Source organism: Diabrotica undecimpunctata, chromosome 10 (genome assembly GCF_040954645.1).
Source record: "Diabrotica undecimpunctata isolate CICGRU chromosome 10, icDiaUnde3, whole genome shotgun sequence".
In the NCBI taxonomy this organism is placed as follows: domain Eukaryota; kingdom Metazoa; phylum Arthropoda; class Insecta; order Coleoptera; family Chrysomelidae; genus Diabrotica; species Diabrotica undecimpunctata.
In genome coordinates this window covers 9,809,191-9,834,150 of record NC_092812.1, presented here as the reverse complement: position 1 = coordinate 9,834,150, position 24,960 = coordinate 9,809,191, and positions in this window count along the sequence as shown.

Below are 24,960 nucleotides of genomic sequence, written 5' to 3'. Positions count from 1 at the left end.
TCATCTTTTCGACATGGCAATCCCATTTCGGCCTTTTGCATTCTAAAGTTTGGATGATGTCACTATCTATGCCCTGTGCTCTCTGATTTCAATATTCCTTACTTTGCAGTTACCGTCTAGTGATTTGACAACATTTATGCCAATGATTTATTTCCATTGCTTTTATTTTGAATGCGTTTCTTTTTGTTTATTACCCAAAGCTAATGTTAACTATATGTAATAATACTTTTTATGATACTTTTGTATATCCTCATTTTTGTGTTTCGAATAATGTGGTTATTCCAGAGATTATATATATCCTAAAAGTTTTGGCACAAAATATTTATCGGATTTTTTTAACGAAGAAATTTATTTAAATACTAACTAGTTATCATATAATTATGATATTAAACTATATTATCAAATTATGTGGAGTGGCCCATTCCAGATTTTACCAGATGCAAATTTCTTTGTGCGTCTTTTATTGGGTGCTGGACAGAATCAGATCAATTTCTCTCAGTTTTTCATAAATTCGTCGTCTTAATTGTTCTTCATCTTGGCTTCCCAGCTTTTATGATAAATTGGACGAGCCTCCATTAAGTTTGGAGAATTATCCTTTTTGGGAACAAGTGGTATGTGGTGTTATCGAAGCCAGTGTTGGGTATCTCTTGCGTAATAGCATGATTCTAGGTTAGGCTAAAATATGATATCGTCCTCAGCCTCATGCTTGTGGACAAAATGAAGCAATTTGGAAGATTTATTATTATAACTCCGATTATTCAAAGTTTCAACTCACTCGTCCCACAAAAGGTCGGGATACACCCCTGTTAGAAATTGCACACCAGGCAAGGCTTTTATCCGTAAAGGGTACCCCCCTTATAAGATAGGCAAAATGCTCACACTACCAGAATTATTTTTTTTTATTTTTACGTTCTATGTAATTAAAAAATAGGGCTATGGAAAACGTCAATTATTTTTAAGGTATGATGCAATCAATTTAAAAATTTCAAAAAATTTGCACGCATAGTTGAGGCTTTTTTAAAAGTTTTCTATTTTTTATAGATCCGTAGGTTGAGTGTACATAGCATAAAAATGCATTTTGTTTTCCTAAAAAAGCGCATAACTTTTTTTAAAGGTGGCTGAAGGTACAATTTTATTTTATTTTGTATATTTGATCAAAAACATACCTCTGATTTTTTTTCAGGTTTTTCCGTATAGTGTGCCATTTTACAAAATCCGAAAAATTGTATTTTTTGGAGGTTTCGGGGGGATTGTCTTCATATTATATACTTTAAAATATATCAAATCACGGTTTTTATGTAGGTTATATATATATATATATATATATATATATATATATATATATTGATATGATTGGTGTTTATAGAAAATAATTTATAAGTAACACTACTAGATAATATTAGATATAAAAAGTATTTGGTTATTTTAATAAGTTATATACTAGAGAATTTTATAAAAATATATTTATGTGAGGGCATTTTTAAGAAATTAGCATATAATAATTGTAAAAAGTTGTATTTTAATAATTATAATATTGTAGATATATTTAAGTGAGCCATGTGACTAGGCAACCAAAAATACTCTTTAAAGTGACAGATAGAAATTCATAATTAGGAATATAAAGTGGGGTTATAAAAATATGTTAGTTTAAAATGTTTAATTTATATATAGTTACTGATTTAAGTGTTTATTCTGATCTGAAAAGCCTAAATGTCAACAAAATTATCAATAGAAAATTAAAGAATTCTCCAGATTACAGAATTTGACCTTTGTTTACGGTCGAACATTTTGGAATAATGGTTATGTCTGTGGATCGAACATATACCGTTTCCAGAAAATTCAGACATGTGTTTAATGGAACAAATCGAACAGAATTTCTTGCTAGATGATTCTGGAACATCCAAAAAGATATAAATACCCGGTGATTTGGATTCAAGAAGTCAGTCAGAAAGTTATAGTAAGAGGTCCATTCAGTTTACTATGAAGATCAGTTATGAGTTACAGTTACTATGATGGCCAGTTTTTCAGTTATAATTGTTCAATATAGTGAGTTAAATCAAGATTAAGAAACAGTATAAAGAAAATATTATTGAAGATTAAAAATTATGTTATGTATAAATGATGATTGGATAATGAAAGAAGTATTAATTGAATATTAAAATTAAATAATATATTTGGTGATTGGATATTGGTATATAGAAAAGAAGAATAAATATAAATGCTGTTTACTGGTTTGCTTGGTGGTTTATAAATGCTGGTGAAAAAAAATATCTTAAATTGGTGGAAGCTGGTAATTGGAAAAAGTAATTTCACAAAAACAAGGATAACCGAAGCTGCGAAGAAGACATTGAGTGGTGATTATAATCTATACAGTGGAAAACAGTTCATTTAGGCATTCAGTGACAGAAAGGTACAAAAATGTGTTAATATAATTTAGTTAGTGTCATAACAATTTCAATTTTGAAGATAGTTTGTTTAAATTTTACATTGTCTATAGAATTTAATTAGTTTCATAAGAATTTCAATTTAAAGATAGTTTATTTTAAATTTACATTGGCTAGGTTAGATATATATGTGTGTCATAATAGATATAATAAAGATAATTTAAAAAAGTACTTACAAACTAATTCTTTGAGAACCGCGATAAAAACCCTATATATTATATTATTAAAAATACTCATTGCTCATCATTCACAAACAATACATCATAACAATTTGGCGCCCAACGTGGGGCTCTCTATTTAAAAGAATTAGTTTGGGAAGATAAGTGCTCTCATATAATTAAATTAATTATCAGTAGAAAGAAAAAAATTATAGATTTTATTTTTAATTATATTTGAACAAGTAAAGTCTCAAAATGTCTCAAGGAAAGAAGGGTACAAGAAGCAAAAAGAATGAAGAAGATGTTGAAGTAGAAACACAACCTGTACAAGAGGAGATTTTAGTTCAAGCTCCACAAGATACTGCAGAAATGAATCCAGAAAGAGAGGAAAATGTCAATATGGCAGCTTTGATGTCATTAATGATGCAGATAAACAAGACAATGGAAGAGAATTCAAAAGAAATCAAAGAAGACATGAGAAAAATGGAACAGAAAATGGAAGAGAATTCAAAAGAAATCAAAGAAGATATAAAAAAATTGGAAGAGAATTCAAAAGAAGTCAAAGAAGACATGAAAAAATTGAAAGAGAATTCAAAAGAAGTCAAAGAAGACATGAAAAAAATGGAACAGAAATTAGAAGAGAATTATAGAAAATTAGAAAAGAAAATAGAAGATAATAATAATAAAATTGTAAAACAAATAGAAAAACAAATGGATAAAAAACTTGAAACTGCAGAGAAAAAAGTAGCAAATGAAATAAAAAATATACGGAATGACTACAAGAAAAGGATAGAAAATGAGAGGACAGAAGTAAAGAGGATTATTCAAGATAATAAGATAGATATAGAACAGAAAATAAAGTTGCAGAAATGTAACTTAGAAGTAAAAATTAACGAAGACAGGAGAAACACAGAAGAAAAATTAGACGATATACAACAAAATATCCAAATAAATAGTAATCAAATAAGAAATGTGGAACAGAGAATAGATGATATTTCACAAATGAGAGACATAGGGAGACCTTACTTAAATTTAACAAATGAGACTGGGATTAAATTCTCTGGTAATATAAAAAATTTGCATCCTAGAGTATACATAAATAGTTTAAAACATAAATTAAGATTTGTGAATAATATTAATGATATTAAAGATTATATTAGAATGACATTAAATGACAATGCAGCAACTTGGTTTGCTAGTATTGAAAATGATTTAGATAATTTTCAAACATTTGAAAATAAATTTTTAAATTATTATTAGGGTGAACTAGAGCAAGCCAAGTTTAGAGAAATTCTATATTTTGGAAAGTATAATCACAATTTAAAATCAAATATGGTAGATTATGCATTGAAACTGATAACAGTTGCAAAATATTTAGAACCACCACTTAGAGAGGATGAAACAGTCTTAAATGTATCTAGACATTTTGATGCTGATGTTGTGCAAACAGTAACTGTACAAAATATTCAAACAATAGAGAGTTTTATTAATTTTATTCAAAGAATACAAAGAGGCAATATGACAAAACAACAGAAAAAACAATAATAACTTTCAATATAATAAAAATAATAATCAACAATATAGACAATCATATAACAATAATACTAGGTATGGTGATAGTTTACAAAATTTTAATAATAATAACAATAATCAAAATAGACAGAATCTTAATAACAATACTAGTTATAATAGACAAAATTTTAATAACAATACTAATTATAATAGACAAGATTTTAACAATAGAAGAAATACAGAGCGGCCTAACTATAACAGACAGGTAAATTGTGTACGAAGGAATAGAAGCTGCGAAGAAAGACAGGGAACGAAATCGTACAAGGCAAGAAAATGTGAGTAGAAGTCATAGTAGGGAAAGACATAGGACATCAGATCCAAGTGGTCAGATACAATCTGACAATTCTAATAATCAAAATTTTGTTCAGTAAACTTTCTGAATTACAAGTTAGGCCATTGCTATTATGAAAAACTTTCTGAATTTATTTCTTTAGATGAAGATAAAATTATTGAATCTATTAATTTAATTTATATAAATGCTTTGGCCAAAAATAAAATGATTAAGAATATGATTGATACTGGTTCAGAAAGTACTTTAGTCTCGGAGAATTTTATTTTTAATACATTAAAACTATCAGATATAATAAATATTCCAAAAATTAAAATTGTTGGTGCAAATAATAAGAAGTTGGGTGAAATTGATAAACTAGCCAATTTTAAAATTAATATTCTTAATAAAGAAATTAATATGCAAGGATTTATTGTATTTTAATAATTATAATATTGTAGATATATTTAAGTTGAGCCATGTGACTAGGCAACCAAAAATACTCTTTAAAGTGACAGATAGAAATTCATAATTAGGAATATAAAGTGGGGTTATAAAAATATGTTAGTTTAAAATGTTTAATTTATATATAGTTACTGATTTAAGTGTTTATTCTGATCTGAAAAGCCTAAATGTCAACAAAATTATCAAGTTATGAGTTAAATCAAGATTAAGAAACAGTATAAAGAAAATATTATTGAAGATTAAAAATTATGTTATGTATAAATGATGATTGGATAATGGAAGAAGTATTAATTGAATATTAAAATTAAATAATATATTTGGTGATTGGGTATTGGTATATAGAAAAGAAGAATAAATATAAATGCTGTTTGCTGGTTTGCTTGGTGGTTTATAAATGCTGGTGAAGAAAAATATCTTAAATTGGTGGAAGCTGATAATTGGAAAAAGTAATTTCACAAAAACAAGGATAACCGAAGCTGCGAAGAAGACATTGAGTGGTGATTATAATCTATACAGTGGAAAACAGTTCATTTAGGCATTCAGTGACAGAAAGGTACAAAAATTTGTTAATATAATTTAGTTAGTGTCATAACAATTTTAATTTTGAAGGTAGTTTGTTTAAATTTTACATTGTCTATAGAATTTAATTAGTTTCATAAGAATTTCAATTTAAAGATAGTTTATTTTAAATTTACATTGGCTAGGTTAGATATATATGTGTGTCATAATAGATATAATAAAGATAATTTAAAAAAGTACTTACAAACTAATTCTTTGAGAACCGCGATAAAAACCCTATATATTATATTATTAAAAATACTCATTGCTCATCATTCACAAACAATACATCATTCCAATATATATATATATATATATATATATATATATATATATATATATATATATATATATATATATATATATATATATGTATATATATATATATATATATTCTAAATTAAATAAGGCTTTTAGGACCTTCAAAAATTGGACATTTTGGATTTTTTGGGATCTACACAACGTAAATTAATTTTCGAACATCACTTTTTATTTGATTAAAAAATGAGATCGGTAGCATGAGTGTACATAACTTTGCATTTTTTTTGACAACTTTTTTGGAGCTGGCTGCGGGTCCAATTTTTTTCAGACTTTTCCTTGTGATGCACCATCTTCAAAACTTAAAAAATAACTGTTTGTTAGACGTTTTGGAGGATTTTCTCTATTTTATAGACTTTAAAATAGATCAAATTAAGGTTTTTTTTATAATTTTTTCATATATATTTTAAAGTTAATGAGCCCTTTCTGGCATTTAAAAATTGGGTGAAACAACTTTAAACTTTTAATAAACAATGCTTTTTTCAAGGTTTTTAAGGTTTTTGGAAGTTAATCATATTTTTTGAGATCGATAAAACCTAAATTAATTTTTTTTTATTTAATGTAATAAAAAATAAGACGGTGCAATTTTATCTTGCCACCTCCTTATCGTGTACATAACTTACTGTAACAATACATTTTTTTAAAGAGCTCATATCTTTCTTGGAGATGGCTGCAGGTCCAATCTTTTTATTTTGTGTAGTTGATCAAAAATTTTATCTTTGATTATTTCAGATTTTTCGGGTGAGAAAAACTGTTTTTATGGGTTTTGAGAGCTTTCACTATTTTATAGACTTCAAAATATATTAAATAGTTTTTTGGTGGGTTTACAGGTGTTTCGCCCAATTTTTGAATATCATAAAGGCCTGATTTAATTTAGAATATATTTATATATATATATATATATATATATATATATATATATATATATATATATATATATATATATATTGTTATGATATGTGAATGTGATGTAAGAAAACTACAAGTTGCTCTTATTTACCGGCTAGCTTTATGAAGATAAAAAATAATTTTTTTTTTTTTTAAGTTGATTAATTTGTAATATTGATAAATTTAGAAATGCTTTTAATAAAATTTATTGAACGCCTGAAAATATAATAAAAATTGACAAACATTTATTCTACTCACCTTGTATTCTCTAAATCTCACAGGATACTGCTTTTTTTTATGCAAAGTGAATCTTTTCTATTATTGATAAAAGAAAATTTCGTTTGTTTATCTAAAGTATAGAAAGAAACGTGCTGTATTTTGAATTTGAATTTTTACTTATTTTTCTTAGAACATGCAGACTCTTAACTCAAGCGAGTTCTGTGACCTGTAGTGCTTGATAAAGAAATACAAAATTATATAAAGCAAATATCACCACACAAGAAGTTTTATTTTTAATGTACTGTGCAATTATTCACAAGTGATCAATTAAATATTACACAACGATATCTTGTATAATATATAAAAAAAATTATTTAAGATTCTTCCAATAAATAAGCCAATACTTAACCGTTTAATACTAATATGAATGGATTTAGATTTATGACGTAATACAATATTGAAGTAAGTATATGAAATTAGTGTTTTGTGAAGTTGCAACAAGAAATACTTGATCTAATACGTGTTTGTTTGTCAAAGTATTTATAACCTCACTTACTATCTTTTTAGAGCGAAAACAAAGGTTTATAATCCTTCAATTTTTAGTTTAATATCGATTAACTGTTTTGTTTAATGATTTTAGTAAGCAAAAGAAACGGCGAATTATATTTGGTTAATATTACACAAGTGATAATAAAATTTTTGTGAACTTGACTTCAAATTAATTTTTTTCTAACACAAAGATGATTTAGACTGCTATAGGCTGTTTAAAAAGGTAAGATTATTTCTAAAGAAATTTGGAAACTTGCGTTTAACTTTATTAAAGTTCACTTTCGTCTTTCAGATAATCCCTTCTCTAAAATTTTATGGAAATCTTCAATAACAAAGATTGCATCTTTCAGTGACGTCTTCTAATGGATTAGGGCCGCAAAACTATCAGAATTATCTCTCCAATGGTTGAGAAATATTTATAAGTACCCAAAATGAATTTTAAATGATCTTCAGTCAAAAATAAACACCAAACGGTCTCTTTATTCAGCGAGAATTCAAATGAGTGGAAAAACTCACCTTTCTGGTAGCTGTTGACCTCTTTATGATGACTGCTAACAATTCCCTTATCGGAAAATATACTGTTAATCTGCAGGCTCTGCTAAAATTTAATCAGAAACGATGGTTTCTTATCGGCAAGGTAATTTGAATATACTTTGTTATACTTCAGGACTTTTTCAAGGTTTTTTTAATACTTTTAAAAAATTGTGACTGCTGAAAAATCAAAAATTTTCTGGACTCTCTCGTAACTATTGATTTTCTATCTTTTATTTTTCATTGCTTACCAGATCTCCAAGCATTTTGACAATGTTTTTAAAGATCTGACAGGATTTTTGTATATTTTTGACATTTATGATTAAAATAAAAAATATTTTAAATTTTAATAAATTGTTAAATCTTGAGAACTATATTGACTTTTGAAATGAATTGAAACAAATACTAGAGAATTTAAGCTTTCTTTTGACATATAATTTCTACAACAAATGATAATTTAAATATTAAAATTTTTACTAACAAATTTCACATACACCAATTTTAACATGAATTAGTTGCTTTTATTTTGCTTTTATTTAATTTTAAAGCTATCTGAAAGCACTTTTGATATTTAATCACTGAGAATTGTCTTCAGATTACCTGTCCATTAAAGATTATATCATTCTGATCTCTTATTTATGAGCTATATCCTATTTCACCTCCTAACACGTTTTATTTTCCGAGCTCTATCCATGTTAACTGTATGTTTACTAACAAATTGAAACTTCTTACTTTGTGAATAAATGACTTAAATATTTTATCTGTTTTAGGACTGTTGAAGATTCTATTGACTTGTATATAATAGAATTTGGATTATAATAAAAAATGAAATTAATTAATAAATACAAATTTATGGTTTTTATTTCCACTCGATCCGAAGTGGTTTGATATTTGCTTTTTGTATCTTTATGTTGTGGCTATATTGGCTTATTCTGTAAGTATCTCTTACATAAATAATATAATATATATAACGAACAATAACTTAAGTTTAAATCATAATCAATTTCATGATCAACAATTGTTTTTGGTTAAATTTTTTTATATATATATTTTTTTTTATTGAAAAGTGTTTATCAACCAACTATAACTCAGTGGCTATAATAACTCACGTATTAAAAGAATCTTATTTTTATTATGCTAAATTTGTTTATAATAAACCAACTGGTTTTAATTATAATAATAATAAAATTATTTTGAAAACATTAATTAAATCTGGTGATACAATATAGTCGTTATTGGTTTGTTACATGTCTGTGAATTCTGCTTATTTTTGCTTTTAGTTTCTTTCTTATTGTTGAATCTAGTTTCAACTATTAAATTAACAACAATAATACAATTGTTTGAGTTAAATATATATGTGGTATATTCAATATTGTCATTTTGTTTTATGTTCATACTATTCATATAAAAAAAACTGTTTAGGAGCTTTAATTTCATAACAATTCTCCAAAAATTAATATTTCATATTTGACAAGTTTCTTGGCAAATATCAAATATTCATTTTTCTTTGACTGGTTTTTGCAAGTTGTGTGATTGTTTCTCTGAACGTCGACACAAGTGTATGTTTTAGTGATTTTATGAATGTGTGATGGTTGAAAACAATTAAATTTTTGATTCAGTTGCATATATATGGTATACAATTATGCTGCAGATAGTTTGAATGCTCTCTTTGAAAAAAAAATAATAATTAGTTTTGTTCTTTTAATTTTGCATGTGTAAGCTTAGGTCGCTTTAGTTTGTTTTATTAATGCATGTTTTATTTTGAATATATACAAAAATATAGAGTTTAAGTTTTATTTAAGCACGTGTGAGCTGCATTTTGTGGTTAGAGTGTAAGCTAGTTTGAATGTGACTTTATTATCATTCGGTTATTTTTAATAAGTTTTTGTTGAGGGTTGAGTTTATATTCTACTTTTGAATCCATTTTATAGTTGTTTTTCTTCCTTGGTTTCTTAGAGTTCTGCCATCTTCGTTTCAAATTTTTCCTCTCCAATCCTTCTTCTGTAATTCCATTCCAAGTTTTATTATTATACTGCATAATTATATCATTATAATCTTTCATAATTCATATTATATTATATATCATATTCATAATCATAATATCCGCAATAATTCACATTTCATCATATTTTATATTTCATAAATAGCCGCATTATTATTATTATTATTCCATCTTCTGTATCCCATTCATGTCCTTTACTTAATATAAAAAATTAATTGTTTCATTTTATAAATATAACTTAAAATTAATAATGTCTTCTTATTTCTTCACTTATTGTTCATATTTGTAAATGTCTTTTATGTTAAAAACTCCTCTAAGATACCCACTCTCAGGATATTTCAATAAATAACTATTTTCTCCGTCTTCTGTTTCAACTTCATAAGGTCCCTCCAATGGTGGTAAACGTTTGTTACAAATGTTATCTCTATAATTGCTTACCCTATGTGCTCTAATTAATACTAGTTCTCTTTTTTGAAATTTTCGGTTTGTTCTCATCTTCCTTTTGTTTTGTCTTTTCAAATATTTCTCTCCATTCTTGATGATTCTTAGTTTTACATCTTGACAAATTTGGTTATATTCAGGTTCTATTTCTATAATCCAAGGTCTTTCTGGTCTTATCCTTTTCATTAGTAATAGTGGTATTTCATTAGTCACAGTGTTTGGTAACTGATTTATGTATTGTTCTATCCTTAATAAATGTTGATCCCATACAGTGTGTTTGTTTTCTATTGATATTCTTAAAAATTTTATCACTTCTTGAATTTGTAAAGTTTTGTTTACATAATCGATGACCATTCCATTTCTGTCCATTTCGTCTGTCCCAATCAAAATATCATGTCTCATGTTTTCTACTATTATGAATTGCATACTATATTCGGTTGTATCAATTAATACTTTTCCCATTATTCCCTTCTTTGCTTCATATAGTTTTTTGTTGTTTGCACCCACTAGATTAACCTTTGGAATTGAATAACAATATTTTTGAAAATTTAATTCATTAATAACTTTATTGTCAATTAGTGAAACTTCAGAACCCGTGTCTATTAAAATTTTAACTTTTTTTTGAAAGAATTTACCCTGAATTAAAATTAACCCTTGCAAATTTTGATTTTTCTTTTCTTCCCCAAATTTTATGAACTCCCTTGGATGCTCATAGTGACATACGGCCGCATTTAGCAGGTGCTTTATTGAAAATTTGGTGATTGTGAATCTGTTGTGTATTGTGTGTCAAAGGGTTGTGATGGTGATGATGTGTTGAGTGTTTCAATTGGTGACTCTTGTTGACTGACGTCGGTGTATGATTGATGGTGACTTAGAAAATTCACTTGTCTTTTTTGGTTATGTCTATTTATATCTTCTAGACTTCTAGTGTTATGGTTTCGATTGTTTGTGTAGTTTTGATTTGACTGTTGTTGTGAATTGTTTGTCTGATTCTGTTGAATGGCACTGTTTGAAAATGTGTGATTCATATTGCCATTGGAGTTAAAGTTTCTGTTGTTATTATTGTAATTATTTCTGTTAAAATTTCCGTTGTTTTGATTATGGTAATTACCGTTTTGATACCGTCCATTTTTTCCATAGTTATTGTTGTTAGTTTGATTGTTACGATTATAGTTTTGGCGATTAAAGTTCTGATTATTTTGGTTGCGGTAGTTATTATTATTATTCCTAAAGTTCGAGTTATTATAGTTGTTGTTACCATTATTTTGTCTATAGTTATTGTTAAAATTACGATGATTATTGAAATTATTGCCGTTCTGATTATTGTTTCTGCTATAGTTATTGTTCCCATTGAAGTTGTTATTATTATTATTATTTGCTTGGTCATTGTTTTGATACATGGGGTTTCGTTGCTCATGCATCATCAAAAATTGGCACAGTTTGTCTATTTCTTTAAAGTTATATAACATCATGATATCTTCCAATGTCCGATCAAAGTGTTGCACGATACAACCCACAATGTATTCTTCGTTAAAACCACAGTCTAAGTATTGAGCTGTGCTGTAAATTTGCATGGCGTACCGGTGGTATGACATGCTACGATTTGGGTTGTATTTGCCACTTAACAGCTCGTTTTTGATTGAACGCTGTTGTGCTTGACCCCAGAAATATTCACTGAATTTGGTCGCAAAGTCTTCCATATCCACCAACTTATTTTCTTTGTTCGAAAACCATAGTAACGCCTCAGCCGTCATCTGGTTTCTGATGAATTCTTTAAAGTCTTCGAAATTTCTGTAAGATGCATATCTGTGCCTAAGGAATTTCATGAAAGGTACTGGATGCTGCTGTTTTATTCTTCCACTAAAATAGATTTTGTACAACCGGCCTTGCATCCAATTCCTTCTGTGTCACTTCTTTAAGAGACTCTTGTACTCTCCCAATTTCTTTCTCCATTATCTCTTTGGTCTTATTCATATTTTCATCTATTTCATCTTCTTTTTTCTTCCACTGTTCATTAATGTCTCGTCGAAATATCTCTTGCTTCTGCTCAATATGATGTTCCAGCTGTACTGCCAATACTCCCATTTGTTCGTCAACATCTTCGAACTTTTTTTGGTTATTTTGTTGTTCGAGCTTTAAATTTTGTTCCATTAATTCAATCTTTTTATTTTGAGTTTCATTATTCTTTTCCAGCTGTGCCGATAACACTTCCATTTGTTCTTTGCACTGCTCTTCCCTCTTGGCCATTTCTAGGGTTAACTCTTCTTTTACATCTTCTATCTTCTTTCCCAACTTATCCTCAACCTGTTGTGCCATCTGTTGTATTTTGTCGTCAAAACTTTTTGTTATTTCCCGTTTTATTTCTTTTTTTGTATCTTCAAGTTCTTTTGTCAACTTCTGAGTCATATCTTGTTTATTTTCTTCTGCTTTCTGGTTTATATTTTGCTCAATTTTTTTTATTTCCTGTAACAAAATTGCCATCATCTTGTGAAAGTCCGATTCATCCTTCTTTACGGGCTGAGCTTGGTCTCCACTTGCCATTTGCCTTTCCATTTGTGCTTCTTCTGGCTGTCTTTTCTCCTCCATCGTCTCCTGTACTTCTTCAGTCTCTTTAATTTGTTCTTCGGTTCTGTCTGTCACTTCCTGTTCTTCTTCTACGTTCTTATGTGATCTAGTCTTTCTTTTGTCCATGTTTATTTTTATTTAATTTCAATTCACTCAATAAACTTATTATCTACACAAATTATACTCTTCACACCCTGTATATTATGTTATTAAATGTTGTAAATAATTTTTTTTTTTTTTTTTTAGGTACACCACTGGTTAATACTTTGTTATAATGCACTACCTGTCACCGTCCAAAGACACAGCCACACGTTGGGCTCGCCAAATTGTTATGATATGTGAATGTGATGTAAGAAAACTACAAGTTGCTCTTATTTACCGGCTAGCTTTATGAAGATAAAAAATAATTTTTTTTTTTTTTAAGTTGATTAATTTGTAATATTGATAAATTTAGAAATGCTTTTAATAAAATTTATTGAACGCCTGAAAATATAATAAAAAATTGACAAACATTTATTCTACTCACCTTGTATTCTCTAAATCTCACAGGATACTGCTTTTTTTTTATGCAAAGTGAATCTTTTCTATTATTGATAAAAGAAAATTTCGTTTGTTTATCTAAAGTATAGAAAGAAACGTGCTGTATTTTGAATTTGAATTTTTACTTATTTTTCTTAGAACATGCAGACTCTTAACTCAAGCGAGTTCTGTGACCTGTAGTGCTTGATAAAGAAATACAAAATTATATAAAGCAAAAATCACCACACAAGAAGTTTTATTTTTAATGTACTGTGCAATTATTCACAAGTGATCAATTAAATATTACACAACGATATCTTGTATAATATATAAAAAAAATTATTTAAGATTCTTCCAATAAATAAGCCAATACTTAACCGTTTAATACTAATATGAATGGATTTAGATTTATGACGTAATACAATATTGAAGTAAGTATATGAAATTAGTGTTTTGTGAAGTTGCAACAAGAAATACTTGATCTAATACGTGTTTGTTTGTCAAAGTATTTATAACCTCACTTACTATCTTTTTAGAGCGAAAACAAAGGTTTATAATCCTTCAATTTTTAGTTTAATATCGATTAACTGTTTTGTTTAATGATTTTAGTAAGCAAAAGAAACGGCGAATTATATTTGGTTAATATTACACAAGTGATAATAAAATTTTTGTGAACTTGACTTCAAATTAATTTTTTTCTAACACAAAGATGATTTAGACTGCTATAGGCTGTTTAAAAAGGTAAGATTATTTCTAAAGAAATTTGGAAACTTGCGTTTAACTTTATTAAAGTTCACTTTCGTCTTTCAGATAATCCCTTCTCTAAAATTTTATGGAAATCTTCAATAACAAAGATTGCATCTTTCAGTGACGTCTTCTAATGGATTAGGGCCGCAAAACTATCAGAATTATCTCTCCAATGGTTGAGAAATATTTATAAGTACCCAAAATGAATTTTAAATGATCTTCAGTCAAAAATAAACACCAAACGGTCTCTTTATTCAGCGAGAATTCAAATGAGTGGAAAAACTCACCTTTCTGGTAGCTGTTGACCTCTTTATGATGACTGCTAACAATTCCCTTATCGGAAAATATACTGTTAATCTGCAGGCTCTGCTAAAATTTAATCAGAAACGATGGTTTCTTATCGGCAAGGTAATTTGAATATACTTTGTTATACTTCAGGACTTTTTCAAGGTTTTTTTAATACTTTTAAAAAATTGTGACTGCTGAAAAATCAAAAATTTTCTGGACTCACTCGTAACTATTGATTTTCTATCTTTTATTTTTCATTGCTTACCAGATCTCCAAGCATTTTGACAATGTTTTTAAAGATCTGACAGGATTTTTGTATATTTTTGACAATTATGATTAAAATAAAAAATATTTTAAATTTTAATAAATTGTTAAATCTTGAGAACTATATTGACTTTTGAAATGAATTGAAACAAATACTAGAGAATTTAAGCTTTCTTTTGACATATAATTTCTACAACAAATGATAATTTAAATATTAAAATTTTTACTAACAAATTTCACATACACCAATTTTAACATGAATTAGTTGCTTTTATTTTGCTTTTATTTAATTTTAAAGCTATCTGAAAGCACTTTTGATATTTAATCACTGAGAATTGTCTTCAGATTACCTGTCCATTAAAGATTATATCATTCTGAACTCTTATTTATGAGCTATATCCTATTTCACCTCCTAACACGTTTTATTTTCCGAGCTCTATCCATGTTAACTGTATGTTTACTAACAAATTGAAACTTCTTACTTTGTGAATAAATGACTTAAATATTTTATCTGTTTTAGGACTGTTGAAGATTCTATTGACTTGTATATAATAGAATTTGGATTATAATAAAAAATGAAATTAATTAATAAATACAAATTTATGGTTTTTATTTCCACTCGATCCGAAGTGGTTTGATATTTGCTTTTTGTATCTTTATGTTGTGGCTATATTGGCTTATTCTGTAAGTATCTCTTACATAAATAATATAATATATATAACGAACAATAACTTAAGTTTAAATCATAATCAATTTCATGATCAACAATTGTTTTTGGTTAAATTTTTTTATATATATATTTTTTTTTATTGAAAAGTGTTTATCAACCAACTATAACTCAGTGGCTATAATAACTCACGTATTAAAAGAATCTTATTTCTATTATGCTAAATTTGTTTATAATAAACCAACTGGTTTTAATTATAATAATAATAAAATTATTTTAAAAACATTAATTAAATCTGGTGATACAATATAGTCGTTATTGGTTTGTTACATGTCTGTGAATTCTGCTTATTTTTGCTTTTAGTTTCTTTCTTATCGTTGAATCTAGTTTCAACTATTAAATTAACAACAATAATACAATTGTTTGAGTTAAATATATATGTGGTATATTCAATATTGTCATTTTGTTTTATGTTCATACTATTCATATAAAAAAAACTGTTTAGGAGCTTTAATTTCATAACAATATATATATATATATATATATATATATATATATATATATATATATATATATATGTATATATATATATACAGACAACGACTTTGTAAACTAATTTTTTGGTTATTTTTTAGCCTTAATAGCAATACAAATAAATAGGTAAGTAAATAAGTAATATGCTTTATTGTCACTGAAAATTGTACAAATTTTATGGACAAAGCTTATAACAAAAAGATAAGAAAAAAAGAAAAAAAAATCAGAATAAGAATCGTTTGTAGGTTTTAATTAGGTAGTATTTTTTATGTTTAAGTTTGGAAAAATTTTATTGGTTTTTTTTTTTAATTTAAAATACGATTCTTATTCTGTTTTTTTTTCTTTTTTCTTATCTTATTGTTATAAGCTTTGTCCATAAAATTTTTACAATTTTCAGTGACAATATAGCATATTACTTATTTATTTACCTATTTATTTGTATTGCTATTAAGGCTAAAAAATAACCAAAAAATTAGTTTACAATGTCGTTGTCTGTGTATATATATATATATATATATATATATATATATATACAGACAACGACATATATATGTTATATATATATATTTGATTATATATATTTATATATATATATAATATATATATATATATATATATATATATATATATATATATATATATATATATAACGTATAAAAAAAAACCCTTTATTTGATCTATTTTGAAGTTTATAAAATAGAGAACATCTTCCAAAAGCCCCTAAAAAAACAGTTTTCGGATTTTTGAAGATGGTGCACTGTAGGAAAAAATCTGAAAAAAAAATCATAGATATAATGTTTGATCACATGCACAAAATAAAATAAAATTTGACCTGCAGCCACCTGGAAAAAAATTATACGCTTAAAAAAAATGCATTTTTATAACCTAAATTATGTACACTCAACCTACGAGGCTATAAAAATAGACAAATTGTGGTAAGTATTATCTGTTAATAACATAAAAAGTAAAAGTATGAGAAAATTGATTCAAGTTAAGTCGATTTCAATAAATATGATTAACCTTACCAAGACCCTTAAAATCGTGAAAAACATGTTTTTTTGGGGAGTTTAATACTTTAAATGCCATAATTCATAGTAAAAAAATATTTTATTTACACGTTTACAGTATTAGTGTTTGCATTTTAAATAGTTATTCCTTAGTTGAGTACAAAATCTTACATTTTTAATAACTTTTAGAATTATTTTAATTGAGGAATACGAGTGCATAATACAAGAATGAACCTATATCCCTTAACTTGTTTATTTTATACGTTACTATGTGTTATTTATTAATTAGTTGTTGGTGGGCAAGTACAGTTTGTCTTATCAGTTCTCAATAAGTAATATGAAATGTAGCAAAAGCGTTTGCAAAAGCTAATGGAAGAGTTCTTTTAGACGAAGACAGTAATGACAGGGTCCGAGATAAAAAATTTTAGTTAGATAGTGATGACAAAATAAATAGTTTTTCGTCAATTGGAGGTGTTCAGGAAAGTAGTTTACAAAACTTTATATTCAATATCACAAAACTCAAGAACAGTAAACGATAATATTGAAAATGTTATTTCGCGGAAGACGATTAGGGAGCGATTAATAATAGTACACCCTTGATATGGAAGAATGTAGATGGTCAAAACTTGAAAACATTACATTAATTAAGACTCGGGTATCAAAGCTGAGTTTTTTGAGATGTATGATAAAATTCCCCCGACTATTTTCAACTATTTGGGAATGACGATATTGTTAAGTGGATTGTGCAAGAAACCAATCTATATGCACATCAGAGGTTGAATATAGGTAGTCACAGTCCAAAAGCTAGAATTCATAAATAGGTAGATACAAATACCGAAGAAATATAGGCATTTTTGGTCATTTTTGTCTGGATGGGATTGCAAAGATTGCCAAACTGGGATTCGTATTGGTCAAAAATCCATTATACGAAAACAAAGTAGAATGACTTTTGTGGCGTAATCGTTTTGAATTTTTACTTGCCAATTTACACTTTGGTATAACTTCGACTGTATAACCTATCACTCCTATTGGAGACGCTGGTATCAAATTTTCAAAAAGTGGTAGGGCCAGGGGAAGAACTGTGCATTAATGAAACTGTAGTTCCGTTTAGGGACCGACTGTCATTTAGGCAGTATAATTTGGGGTAAAGTTTACAAACTCTCTCTGGACGGAGGTTTTATAATCTACAAATTTAATAAATTTGTAGATCAGGTTTTATGATCTACAAACAAGTTATTTGTCCTTTTTAGTGTAGTGTTTATACAATTTTATGTTTAGTGTTATGTTTATTACATTCTACGCCTGTTGGATAGCCCAAAACTGACGAAATGCCCCTGATGATGCTTTAGATAAGCGAAAGTAATTGGGCAAAATTTAATTAATAAAATTGTGCTCGATATCTGCATTTAATTTTATCAAAGTAAATCATATAATGTCGAGTTTAATATTGGAGACTCTTTTAGATTCAGTCCGTTCATAAATAACTTCCAACTTTGTGATGGGTATACCGTTGTCAGCTTCGATGTTGTCTTTTTATTTACGAAATTACCATTAATGGATGTTCTTTCAACTTTAAGAAACCATTGAAATAACATCCAATTGCATATCGATTTAACGTGGGATAACTTCTCTGAGATGTTGAAATGGTGTTTGATACTAATTATTTTCTCTTTAGTGACAAATACTACCTTTAAATTTTTAAAACCCCGATGGAGTCATCTATATCTCCAACACTAGTCAATTTTGTACTTGGTTAATTTCAAATAGACTTCAACTATTGGATTTTCATATCTCTTTTGTCAAGAGATATGTAGACGACCTGTGTTTAGCCTTACCACCAGACAAAGTACAAACCACCTTGGACATTTTTAACTCCTATGGTCCTCACCTACGGTTCACATATAAACTTAAATTAAATAATAGTATTCCTTTCTTGGACATGCGTGTCCACAGGGGTAGTGATCAGGTATTAAGAACCTTCTAGTATAGAAAAGATACGGCCAGTAATCGCTTTTTAAATTACTACTCGTGCCATCCCACGAGGTTTAATCATAACCTACTCCAATGTCTTTTCGAGTTCACAGGCTGACACATGCTGTTCACAGAATGGATTCCCTTTTAATGTTAAAGGATATCTTGTTGCAAAACTTATATACTCTTTGTCTCATTAATAAATATTTATTGACTGTTTCATATCAGAGACATACACCAATTTTGGCTGAATCACATGCTTTATCACTTCATTCTAGTGTTCCACCTAAGTCTATCTCTCAGATTTCTCTCATTACATCTAACATTTATTGCTATTTGCCTTTTCATTTAAAATTAACCTTTGAGTGGTAACGTATGGACCCTGACACCGACGTAGTAGATTTTTCGCGCTAAAACTCAAATGCGCATATTGTTTTGTCCGCGCGGCCAGGTAGCTTTCGAATCCTTATCACTCTATTCAGTCTTGAAAAATCTGTGGCTGAGTGCGGATAGTTCATATGTTATTCAACCTGACGGTGTAAGCGACCGAGATTACCATTTGTGTTATACTCAACTGTAAGTTTTTGTCGTTTTTGGTCCATAGTCAGTTTAAATAATAGATATTCATTTTAGGAGTTGTATGTAAATATGGCTTACAAAAGAAAACAAATCAGACTGCAACAACTTTTTGGCGAAATTGTTGCTAATTCCGAACCGGAACCAGAGATAATGACGCAAGTTTTCAAGATGATTGTTCAGAAGTTCTAGAATATACCAATTCAAAGGAGGATTTCTGTGATGAATAATATGTCGAAAATCATGTACCAGTAGATGTAATACCGCGCATACCACGTTTGTTTGGGAAAGATCGAACAAGGTGGAGGAAACATCATGAATTTAATCGTAACGTTCGAACTCGTACTGACAATCTTCTACCCAACCTAACAGGACCAAAAGGTGATATAAGGCGAAAATTGGTGATAACAGAGATTTGGGAATGTTTTTCACTACAGATATTTTAGAAAAAATAGTAGAATAAACCAATAAGTTCATAGCATTGAAACGCTATGACACAGTTAATAACAGAACGGCTAGGTCAATTGATCTTATAGAATTAAAAGCTCTGTTTGGGCTGGTGTACATATCTGGCGCTAACAAAAGCAATTATCAGAATGCTGATGATTTATTTAGAACAGATGGAAGGTCAATGGAGATTTATCGCCTTACGATGTCGCTAAAGAGGTTCCAGTTCATTTTAAGACACATTCGGTTCGATGACAAAAGTACTAGAATACAAAGGCAAGAATTCGACAAGTTGGCCGCGATCCGTGAGATTTTTAAAGCTTCTAATTCTAATCTACCGAAGCAAATACAATCTTTCAGCATATACTACGATAGATGAAAAGTAAGAAGCCTTTCGCGGCAAATGTTCATTCAGGGTTTACATACCGAATAAACTAAATCGTTATGGTATAAAAATATATGCTTTATTAGATGCTGAGATATATTATACGTCCAAGATGGAAGTATATGTTGGTAGACAGCCAGCAAGAAAATATTTTGTTGATACGTCAAATATGTCACTTGTACCTCGTCTGTGTGAACCGATTTGGGGAACGGGAAGGAACGTTACCATGGATAATTTTTTTACAAGCGTTCAGCTCGCGCAATTATTTCAACGTGAACATTGTCTAACTGTTATAGGAACGTTATGAAAGAATAAACCTCAAATTCCTCTAGTACTAACAAAACAAAGGCCAGAAAAAACCAGTATGTTCGCATTTCAAGAGAAGTGTATCCTTGTATCGTATGTACCCTGAAAAGGTAAAAATGTTTTAGTGTTATCTACAATGCAATACAACGACAACATTGATAATGCAACAGGTAAACCAGAAATGATCATAGATTACAATAAGACTAAAGGAGGCGTGGATGTCGTGGATAAACTCTGCGCGGCATACAATTGCGCTAGAGCAACCCGTCGCTGGCCAATGGTCATTTTTTACAGTTGTTTGAATGTCGCTGAGATAAATTCCTACATTATATACAAATCGAACACAGACACACGCATTCCCAAACAAAAGTTTTGGGAAGACTTAGGTTTTCAACTTATTGAAGAAAATATTCGCAGACGAGCCCTAGAACAAAATATTCCAAGGACAATTCGTATGAGGTTAGTGGAAATTTGTGGCATGCAGAAAAGAAATCAACCTATCCAGAATAATGTGTATGAAAGATGTACGTTCTGCAGTAGTAAGAAAAACTGCAAAACTCGGTTTCTTTGTAGGCAGTGTGGCAAATTTAAGAGTTTGAAACATTTAACCAGACTATGCGTTGTGTGTAGTGTAGAAGAAAATGAGGAAGCAAACGGACAATAGTTTCAGTTTATGTTGGACATCTGTTGAATAATTTTATTTTTTTTGTGACATTTCAATCCTTGTCTTTATGTTTTTTGATATTTTGTATTAAAAAACTTGACATGGTGTTGTAAATTATTTGTCAAATATGTTAGTACCTAAAAGAAGCCAATTTTTTTTAATGTACATTTTTTTCTCGAAAATAAATAAATATTGATCATTTCTTACTGTATTGTTATTTAAATATAGTTATATTAAATATTTAGTTACATTAAAATATTAACAGAAAATCACAACCTAAGATATTCATAATTAAAAAAGTCCGTGTCGTAGACCGACGTTACCAACTATGTTACAAGAATTCACGTTACCGGCGGAAGGTTTAATAATAGTTATTTTTTAACAAACAATTGTATTCTTATACAGTGATGTGTCGTGATTGTATACACTATCAAGTTTAAATTTTCGCGACATCTAGCATCTCTCCCCATCTCTTAAGTTTGTTGGTTTTCTTTACTGCGTCGTTATTTTCTGACAATTACAACCTGCCCGTTAGCTTTAACTTGTTTAACAAGTTTGCTACTTAAAAGTTGTAAGTTTTTAACTCCATTGGTTTTTAATTAATATTTTAAGTTTTACATAATCTTCGTTTTTCTTTTGTTAATATTGTGTTTTAAATAATTAAATAATTGATAGGTGGCTTTTTCAAGCTTGTAAGGCTATATTTATGCTACAACTATACTTGTTTAAATCTCTTATACATGGATTAACTAAGTTACATACTATAATCTTATAGTTAAAAGAACTTTTCTCTTTCTTCTAAGAGAACCTTACTGTTTCTAAAAAAACATTTCCCCAGTCTATTGTTTTTCACTGCATATATATATATATATATATATATATATATATATATATATATATATATATATATATATATATATATATATATATATATATCCATATATATCCATATATATATATATATATATATATATATATATATATATATATATATATATATATATATATATCCATATATATCCCTATATATATATATATATATATATATATATATATATATATATATCCATATATATCCCTATATATATATATATATATATATCCATATATATAAACCGGTTGGGACAATTAAACTTGAGCTATGATTAATACTATAACAGGAATTAATATTAAACTCAACAATCTTCCGTTTGAACAGCGTCGATTATCACTGCGCCGAGCTTTCGATATGGATATTGTCCATTTCTTCCTCAAAGTCAACAGAATAGATATTACTTTGAAGCCACGTGGAAAAAGAGACGATAAAAAATAGCCCTGAGTTTAAAAATTAATTAAGAGAAATTAATTATTTATTATGTCTACAGAAAAACATGTAAAAAAAATAACAATATGCCCGTCTAAAAAAGCAGTACCATGGTGGAATTCAGAATGTGAACTAACTGTACGTTAATGCAAAACGGCCCTCAACAAATATCGAAAAAGAAGAACTTAAGAAAACCTGATCAATTTCAAAAAGCTAAGAATCAAAGCGAAATATGTCCTTAAAAAAAGCAAAAAAATTCCTGGCAAAATTGTGTTTCTACAATTACTAGTGATACTCCACCATCTCAAGTTTGGACAAGAATTAAGACAAATGAAACGTTATAAAACTTCTCCAAAAATTCCAGCTATATCACTGAATGGAAAAGTTATAACAGATAACCAAACAATTGCTCAAATCATGGCTGAAAGTTTTGCATGGAAATTTAGGTCTGAAGTTGAACACATTGAAAGTCCAAATGACCAGAATATACAAATTCCTCTTGCTCCAGAAATAAATAGACACGACATTGACGCTATTAACCTTCCTTTTACACAAGAAGAATTAGCACTTGCACTATCCTCTTGTACGAACTCTGCCGCTGGACCAGACAATATCCCAATTATACTCATCAAAAATTTATCTCATTCCAGCCTCGCAATACTGCTGAATCTTTATAACAAAATATGGCACACTCAGCAATTACTCAAACTGCGGCGTGAATCAATTATCATACCAATTAAAAAATCTGATCTACCCTCAAACCCAACAAAATCATACAAACCTATCTCTCTAACCTGTTCATTATGTAAACTTTTTGAGAAAATGATTAATTCAAGATAAACATGGCTTCTCGAAAAATATGCAATAATTGACGCGGCGCAATCCGGTTTCAGATGTCACCGTTCAACCCTTGATAATTTAGTGCTATTACAAACACAAATAGCTTCCGCTATTTCAAACAAACAAGATCTGATCGCTACTGTCTTTGATATAAAAGGAGCTTTCAATACTGTCCCAATATATGGATATAATGGAAATAATGGAAATAATGGAAATAATGGAGTCCCACAAGGCTCAGTACTCAGTTCAACACTATTTATTCGTGCAATAAATTATATTTGTTCCAGTATTTGTCCACCAGTCAAGCACTTAATATATGCAGATGACCTTATTTTATATTGTCAAGGAAAAAGTAAAATTGCCACATGCAACGTGCTCCAAACCGCTGTAAATCAACTTAGCGAATGGTCCAAAAAAACCGGATTAGCTTTCTCAACGACTAAATCAAAATTAATACGGTTTAGCAAAAGACCCTGCAGCCAAAGTCCAATTATCGCCCTTAATGAAACTCCATTGCAGCTAGTTACTCACCACAACATACTTGGTTTAACGTTTGACAGTAGGCTAACGTGGAAACAGCATATTAGTGTATTAAAGGGCAGTGCAATGAAGAGACTCAGTATCATCAGGGCACTATCAAAGTACACATGGGGTGCGGACGAAACCATCTTACTTAATATATATATATATATATATATATATATATATATATATATATATACAGTATACTCCCTTTATAACGAACACGGTTATTACGAGGTTTCGCTTATAACGAGGTACATTAGATGTCCCGTGAAATTTCTATTGAACTATAACCCTTTATAGCGTTTATAGCGAGGTAAATTTGCTTATAACGAGAGAAAATAAGATTGCAAAACGTGTTTTTTACGTTTTGGCCCGGCCGTAGCTATAAATAAATACCCTTTTTAACTGCGGGCCGCCCGCAATAAACTTCTTACAATTTATGATTCTTAGTCGGAAATGTAAAATTTATGATTCACAAGTGTCATTGTATTGGGTTGACCATTCACACCTAATAATATGGGTCCTAATAGACAAGATATGGAAAGTGTTTTAAAGGTTGTCAGAAACTTTATCCAAGGACAAAACGCAAATGAAGAAGCATAAAACTGTTTCACATCTTTAGAAAATATGATAGATAGAATACTGGACAATTTAAAGCGGTCAAAAATGACAAAATAACTTTATACGCTTTATACATATTTACAGAATACAGATTTTTTGTTTTAACATATATCATTGACAGTAAAAGTAAACAACTCTTTTTTGTTTTAATGCATTTCATTGATAATAAAAGTAAACAACTTTGTTTTAAAAACGCCATTCAACCAATATTTATTAGCATCTTATATTGCTCCGAATGGCTTCACTATAGAAAGTTAATGTTTTAGAAAACTACATATTCATATGTATGCACAATATTATTGTTGTTGGATATAACGA